Source organism: Armigeres subalbatus, chromosome 1 (assembly GCF_024139115.2).
Source record: "Armigeres subalbatus isolate Guangzhou_Male chromosome 1, GZ_Asu_2, whole genome shotgun sequence".
Classification (NCBI taxonomy): domain Eukaryota; kingdom Metazoa; phylum Arthropoda; class Insecta; order Diptera; family Culicidae; genus Armigeres; species Armigeres subalbatus.
The window spans coordinates 185,574,877-185,583,324 of NC_085139.1; positions in this window are offsets into that span (position 1 = coordinate 185,574,877).

Below are 8,448 nucleotides of genomic sequence, written 5' to 3' on the forward strand. Positions count from 1 at the left end.
CCTACTGTTGAGCAATTCGGTGTTGAGCATTTTTAAATCATATTATGATTAAATCCTGTTATAACATTTGAAAGATAGTGGATACTAAGAACAAAATTGTAACATATAGTTATAAATATCACTATATGTTAAAATTGAGTTTAGTTTTTGTTATGCTTTTCTAGTCGGGGAGTGAAACCAACAGTGAAACGCCACTTGATAACGGACCGGATATAGGAACCACGAGTGACTAGTTCAAAAAGATTGCTTTCTTTGTTGAAGAAGGAAAAAATTTTAATCCTTTTTCCGACGCGAAAGCTTTTCAGCCGATGCTGAACCCAACGGCCCCACGGACCGGTTTATTTCACTGAAGAAAATTCCGGATGTTTTGAAGCAAGTGAAGCTTAAATTCCAAACCAATCCAGCGTCATGATGTTTGGCTTGGGGGCATCCAACGGTTTGAAACTGCCACCTGTTTTCATTGAGTTGGATTTAGAATCAATACCGAATTGTTTATTGGTCTTTTTAAGAGCCAAATGCTTCCCTGGGAAAGGCCAAATTCTCCGAGGATCAAAACGTTGTCCTACAGCATGATGGAGCGCCATGTCAAACCTCCAATCTTCTAAACATATTTCAAACGAGTACCTTGTAGTGTTGGCGATATTGAGGAGTGATATATGCACCTCGATAGTTAGCATAATCGAGCCTGTGGTCCTTTCTTGCAGATAGGACATATGAGGCAATCAAGCCAGCTCGAAGACATTTCTTCTCCATTCCTAGCACTTGATAGATTTTCTCGTTCAGTCGGTCATTTTCAAATTTTAGAAGCTCGGCCGAGAATTCGTCCTTCCCAGCGGACTTACCGTTCTTAAGCTATCGAACAGCCTTTCTCACTTCATCTAGCGTTGGTGACTCCACTGCGTCATGGTCATCTTCAATCCTGATTGTTTGTGCCCTCTCTGTTAGCTTCAGAATCGACATACCTATGTCTGGCTTATTGTACAACTCCATAATCGTCGGTTTTGGGCGATGTTCCTCCAGTTTTCCCAAACGTTTAGATCCGTTTCCAACGCAGCGTGTTCGTGGCCTGCCACGAACTCCCGGCCTCTATCCAGTTCTCTGTTGAAGATTGTTTTCGCTATTCTTTCTTCCGAAATTCGCACAAGTGACCACTGACTGAAGTCTAGCGTATTTTATACGATTCACAATATTATCTTTTTTGTACACTTGATATAGCTCGTGATTCATACGTCTGCGCCACACGCCATTTTCTAGTTTCACTTCGAGTATTCTACGCAGGACTTTTTGCTCAAAAACCCTGAAAGCATTTCGCCTCCTTTGCCATCCACGCTTCATGTCCGTTAAGGGCCACTGGTAGAATCAGAGTTTTATGCAGACAAAAAATAGAAGGGTTGTTTACAAGACACGATCGCAAACTTTAACCAAAAATTATATGAAGTGTAAAATATTTATGTTACAAAAAGATCGTAATCTGTTTCAGCATAATTTTTTTCTTCAACCACCGCCGACGGCCATCACAGATGTTATTTGACGGCTACCGGCGAAGAACATCGTCTTCAAGCTTCAGAACGCTGCTTTCCCGCACGCGTTTGCGGTTTTGCTGGACATCATAGTCATCGTCATCAGCATCGGCAGCCTTCAATAGAATTCGTTTCAAAATCTTAGTGAAGCAGGTTTCTCGGCAGTGAGTGAAACATGAGAGAGACAATTGCACGGGAGAACACCACATATGTTGATGCTGGGTCCGCTCAACGAAGTCCGAAGAATCTCAAACTAACTGGCTTGTACGCGCTGGTTGCTGGTTACGATGCTGGGAACGCGTTAGATCCCTCTCTGCGAAATCTCGAACAAAATGGTACGGGCAGCTTTTCTTTGTATCTAATGAAGTAAGTTATAGCTCCGCCCTTCGTTATTCGTAATGAGTGCACACAATTTGCATCCGTAACGATTAACAAAAGGGCGGGGCTCACTACATTGAATACAAGAAAGCAGTTTTCCTGCGCCTCGTGCCGTTTTGTTCGAGACTCCACGAGAGCGGTCCCGCATCGGCATCAGTGGCAGTCGTCGGAGTCTGTTGCGTTCAGGGATTTCGGTCCCAGCATCGGCATCGACAATTAAATCCCAATCGATCCCAACAGCATTAGTGATGGCCGTCGGCGGTTGTTACTGCAGACAATTTATTCGTAGTAAGTAAATTTTTCTCGCAATATTAGGATAATCGTTTGATTGCTGATATTAATTGTAAAGACGCATACATAATTAGAAATAGAACAGACATTTTCTGATGAATCAATTTTACAGGATATGATAAGCTGTTAATGATTGAAAGTTAAGTTTTCTAGCAAGTATCAGACATTCACTCAAGTGAAAATTTGGGGATGTAATCTCAATAAGAAGAAGAAGAAGAAGAACGTAAATAAAAACTCACTAAAAATTAGAAATTTTTCATTAAAAAATAGGAAATTGCCAATAATTCTGGATATGAGACGCAAAATTTAAAACTTTAACGAAAAAATCAATAAAGAGCAATAAAAAGTATGAATTTTTTCATGAAGAGATATAAAACAGGTTAATCCACCTAGCAGTGATGATGCCTTTCTTGTGCATTATAAAATATATTGATCAAAATAAAATAATTAAAAATAATCAATATATCAAAATTAGTTGAAGATATTCATCTTTATTTCAATCATTGAATTGTCTCATGTTAGTTTCTTGTACTTGACCTCGAGTCGAGCCGAGTCAAGTACAAGACACTGAAGACGGCCTTTACTGTTGAGGTCGAAATACTCATCTGTCAGGATACAATTAATGGTGGAATTCAATGGATTGTTCAAACTCGTCTTATGACAGGTGAAAACATTCCACTAAAAAGCTCAAAATAATTTTCTTATCAAAAGATTATTATTATTATTTATTCAGACTAAGTCCGAAGTGGCTGTGCGGTATATAAGAGTCTTCTCCTTTCGGCTCGGTCCATGGACACACGTCGCCAACCACGCAGTCTACGGAGGGTCCGCAAGTCATCTTCCACCTGATCGATGCACCTTGCCCGCTGTGCACCTCGCCTTCTTGTTCCGTCGGATCGTTGTCGAGAACCATTTTCACCGGATTACTGTCCGACATTCTCGCTACGTATCCGGCCCATCGCAGTCTTCCGATTTTCGCGGTGTGAACGATGGATGGTTCTCCCAACAGCTGATGCAACTCGTGGTTCATTCGCCTCCTCCACGTACCGTCCGCCACGTCTGCACCGCACCATAGATGGTACGCAACACTTTCCTTTCGAAAACTCCCAGTGCGCGTTGGTCCTCCACGAGCATCGTCCAGGTCTCGTGTCTGTAGAGGACTACCGGTCTAATGAGCGTTTTGTAGATTGTCAGTTTGGTACTTCGGCGAACTCTATTCGATCGCAGCGTCTTGCGGAGTCCAAAGTACGCGATTTCCAGCCACTATGCGTCTCCGAATTTCTGCTGGTATCATTTTTGGCAGTCACCAGTGAGCCCAAGTACACAATTCTTCTACCAATTCGATTTCGTCACCACCGATGCAAACTCGCGGTGGTGGCTCACATTGTCTTCTTGAACCTCTTTCAATCATGTACTTCGTCTTCGACGTTGATGACTAGTCCGATCCCCTTAGCTTCCTCTTCAGTCTGATGTAGGCTTCTCCATCTTCTCAAAGTTACGTGCCATAATATCTATGTCGTCGGCGAGTCAAATAGCTGACGGACTTATTGAAAATTGTACCACTCGTGTTAATCCCTGCCTTCGTTACTCTTCCAAAGCGATGTTGAATAGTAGACACGAAAGACCATCACCTTGCCGTAACCCTCTGCGGTTTCAGGACTCGAGAATGCCCTTGAAACTCGAACTACGCACCACACGATCCATCGTCGCTTTGATCAACCGTGTCAGTTTATCCGGAAATCCGTTTCGTGCATTAGCTGCCATAGCTGGTCCGATCGATTGTATCATATGCGGCTTTGAAGTCGATGAATAGATGATGTTTGGGCACGTTGCATTCGCGGCATTTCTGCAGTACTTGGCGATTGGCGTGGTGGAGCGTTCGCCCATAAAACTCGCCTGGTACTGAACCACGAACTCCCTTGCAATTGGTGCTAGTCGACGGCATAACATTTGGGAGAGTACCTTGTAGGCGGCGCTCAGCAATGTGATTGCGGTAGTTGCTACAATCCAGCTTATCGCCCTTTTGTAGATGGGACACACGACACCTTCCATCACTCCTGCGGCAAAACTTCTCCTCCCAAATCTTGGTAATGACCCAGTGCAGCGCTCTAGTTAGTGTCTCACCACCGTGTTTAAATAGCTCACTGGTGTTGGTCAACCCCAGGGCTTTGTTGTTCTTCAGCCGGCCAATCTCCTCCTGATTTCTTGAGATCTGGAGCGGTAAAATTATGTCCTGCGCGCGTTCTCCCAGGTCCATCACCATACCGCATCTTCGTCTGCCACATCGCCATTCAGGTGTTCTTCGTAGTGCTGCCGCTACCTTTGGATCACCTCACGCTCGTTCGTAAGAAGGTTCCTCTTATGTCCCACATATCAGGCCGGCACGTGCTTACGTGAACGGTTTAACTTCATAGAAGTACATTCAAAGTTAATTGCCTATATGCGTGGTTAAGCCACCCGGAGTGGAAATTAATTATATGTCTGAAATTTGATTATGCATATGTACAAATGTGAAGATTTAGTTCGGAAAGGTATTGGAGGGTAACCCGTGGGGTTGATCCCACGACCCCAGTTCGCATGACAGGTGCTTTCCCCAGTACGAAGGACCTCCGTCGTCCACGCAGCTTAGCGGGTACTGATGAAACCAAATTCCCAGCACCAGGTACCAGCCGATCTCTCGCAACATTTTCAGAACTAACTCTCTCAAATGTATTTTGACACATGTCAACCAAGAGGATGAGTATTTAGTATTGTCCGGCTTACACACTTGCTTCATCAGCAACGGCGCTCAATGAAGTAGGGTGTGTGTGAGGTGTGCCAGTTTGGTCGTCAGATCCCAACACGACCACAAGCGAAGAGAGATCGCCACTCGAGATCAGTACATTCAAAGTTAATTGCCTATATGCCGGGTATTAAGCCACCCGGAGTGGAAATTAATTACTGTCTCGAAACTTGATTATGCATATGTACAACATGTGATAGATTTAGTTCGGAAAGGTATTGAGGGTAACCGCCCTTCGGTGGGGTTTGATCCCACGATCCCAGTTCGCATGACAGGTGCTTTCCCTACTAAGCTACGAAGGACCTCCGCGATCTCTCTTGGGCTAGTCTACCGTCTTGTAGCCGCCCAATGTTAAGCCGCGGCGTACGACTTCGACGCGTGTTGTACACTGTCGAGAGTTTTGAACGCAGGCATACCTGAGCAGGCAGTGGTCGGATTCAATATTCGCAATGTGGTAGTGCGGACGTTTGTGGTCGAAGAAGAATTAACGTCGATTAGAACGTGGTCGATTCGGTTTTCCGTTTCTTGGTAAGGTGATCTCCATGTAGCCTTATGGACATTTTTGCGGGGAAAGTGGTGCAATTTATCAACAATGCCTGCTGAGTGTGATTCTTTTGTTTTGTACTTTTCTCTGCTCCTTTGCTTTCATGACGGTGCCTTTCAGTCACAACGACAAAGCAGGAGTAGCTTAGCAAACTCGGTTTGCCAACAACGGCTGAAGCTGATGATCATTCGGCACAAATTTCCTGTCAATGTCTTTCAAGTGATAATATTCACCCATGCATTTATATAGCGTTGTGCATTCACACAGCAGCGAGTGAACTGAATAGACTGTCAGTGCAGGCTGTGTGCAATGAGAAGAGAGGTTTTTGTTTACTTTATCTTTGATTGTTGCTGCTAACCATTTTCAGTTTTCACTGCTAGGAAGTGAGTGTGAAGAGGAATGTATCAATATCCAACAAATTTCAGTCACTGAGATTGAGAATTCGCACCACTGCTTCGGACTACCATTCCGCGGTTGGAAGATGGCTGAGTTATTAGTCCATTCTTCCTGACCACATTTTGTGACGGTTTCAAATTTGATTCTGCAGAATGACCCCCCTATGTTTTCCGGAAGGACGTATTCTACGTCAAAAACACATTGGAAAGGTCAAAAAGCTCTTAGGGAACAGATTACATTTTTCAATCATTTTGATTGATTAAATGATTGCCACCATTTCTGAAGAAAAATCGGTTTTAAAATGTTTTCCCTTTAAAAACAATGATTTTTCAATAATTCCGAAATGGAATGTTTGGAGGGTTAATTGAATAGCAAACAATGGAATCGCATTTCCCGTCGAATGCAACCTCTTGCGCGCGCGCAATACACGGCTCTATTTATGTAAAGAGAAAGTGAAGCGGTTTATCAAAAGGTGCGTACCTTACATCAATCTTATGTCCGTCCTAGGGATGCATGAACGGGATTGGTTGGTTCTGATATTTTTACCGGACGGAAAGAATTCAAATTTTCAATACTTTTACGTTGACAATCGATAGTTTTAATACAATTAGCAAATTGATGGAAAGTTTGCGGATTTATTGATATATATTTAAATCTTAAAAACCCATCAAAAGATAAAGGCGCTATTGACTTTGAAATCTTACTTGGTTTCGTGACGGGCCCCAATTTTGAAATTTTTATTTTGCACCCTATATCCGTGCCTTTCCCTTAGACTTAGTATTCGCAGCAGCAATACGTCTTTTCACTTCACGGGAAATTTCAATTACCACAAATCACAAGCGTTCCAAGGTAATAGCGAAATCCAAAATAAAGTACATGACGTTTAGTGATATATGTATTTGCAGATCAAGTCCAATGTCAATCTTCTAATCCTGATTGAAAAACGTTTATAAATCAATCATTATCAGTTAAATCCGATTACCAGATTTCTCCCTGCTAGTAGCAGTTGTCGATATTGGAGTCCACCCACAATAGTGGTTTGAATGGGTTTCAATCGCTCAAGCTTGCCCAAAGGCATCAAAATATTGAAACGTTTCCTTTACGAGAAGCCATTCTGCTGCCAATGGCGCGTGTGTCAGCTCACTCTCTGGGGGAAAACTTTGTCCTTGTAGTCAAACGACAAACTTCTTCAAAATTTATTCATTTTGCCTGTAGTCACTTCACACATGTACGCACGCTTCTGGACGTTATGTCGTAAACCCAACCAGTCAACGGCGATGGTGACTGGTTGGCACTCGTCTTTACAGCAGCCATGCTCAAGACTTCCGTCCTGCCCAAGAGAAGAGATCGCCTGAGGAAGACAAAGGAGGAAACACGTGTTTCAGAAGGTTCAGCTTGTTTTGATGTGGACTTGCACCATCAACTCGGTTTCCGTTGGGTGGGCTTTCACAACATCCAAGCCAAAATCACCTGAATGTCAAACGATTAGCTCAACAATTGATGACAGGTTAGAGAGGTTGTTTGCAGTTGCTGATATTAATTATTTGAGAATTTGAAGCATTTGAGGAATCATTAAAAAAAAAATGATTCATAACAATTCTTTCAAATTTTCAAAATTTCACTTATTAGATTAGAATTTACTGCTTGATGAACATTGCACCCCATAAACCAATATGTTGTGTGTATTCATACCGAAATCTTTGGTATAGACTTTATCAAATTGTTTGATTATCTATCGGTATCAGTAGTAAAAACATCTGTCAACAAAATTAGGTTAGTAAAACTGTCAACAATTTGCTCCCATTTTCATTTTTTTATTACCTACAAATAAAAATTATACCACCTACTATTAATACCAGCCGAGACTTCATTCCTTACCATGTGTCCCATCTGCTCGATAATGAATTAACAATCTGAATCGAATCGAAGCCTGATTTATAAGCGGAAGAAATAGTTGTCCTCTTGTTTGTTTGCCGATTCCCACTTGCTTACGGCTAACTACTAATCCTTCCCAGCTACGCCGGAACGGAATCAGCTCCGGGGCTCACGCGCGGTAGCAATGACAACGGACTACGGAAACAGCAATATCCGAGGCGAGAGATGTTTGTCTCTAATAAATAATAATGCAGAAGGCGGCCGTCGTCCTCTTCAATCCAGCACGACTGACCAGTCCAGCCACCGGCCGGATCTGGCTGCTGCTGCTGGTGCTGGCTTTGGTTGGCTGGACGGACATCATCTTGGAAGATGGCTTTCTTGTCGATGTTCGTCTTGGTTTGGTTGCAACCGATATAGGCCGGAGAGATGAGCAAGAGCATCTTATACCAATTATTTCATGTATGATTAGGGTAATAACAATAATAAACATCGCAAGAATTAGATCCTGTTTGCGGAATATTCCTCCTGCTTCTTCTGGGTGATGAAGAATGGCACGAGCTTGAGCTTTCGCAACAATAGGATCGCCAACCAAGGGGAAGGGGAAAAGGCCGTGGGACATATCGGGAAACTGTCAGCGCCGAAGACCGAGTGCAGATAAATAC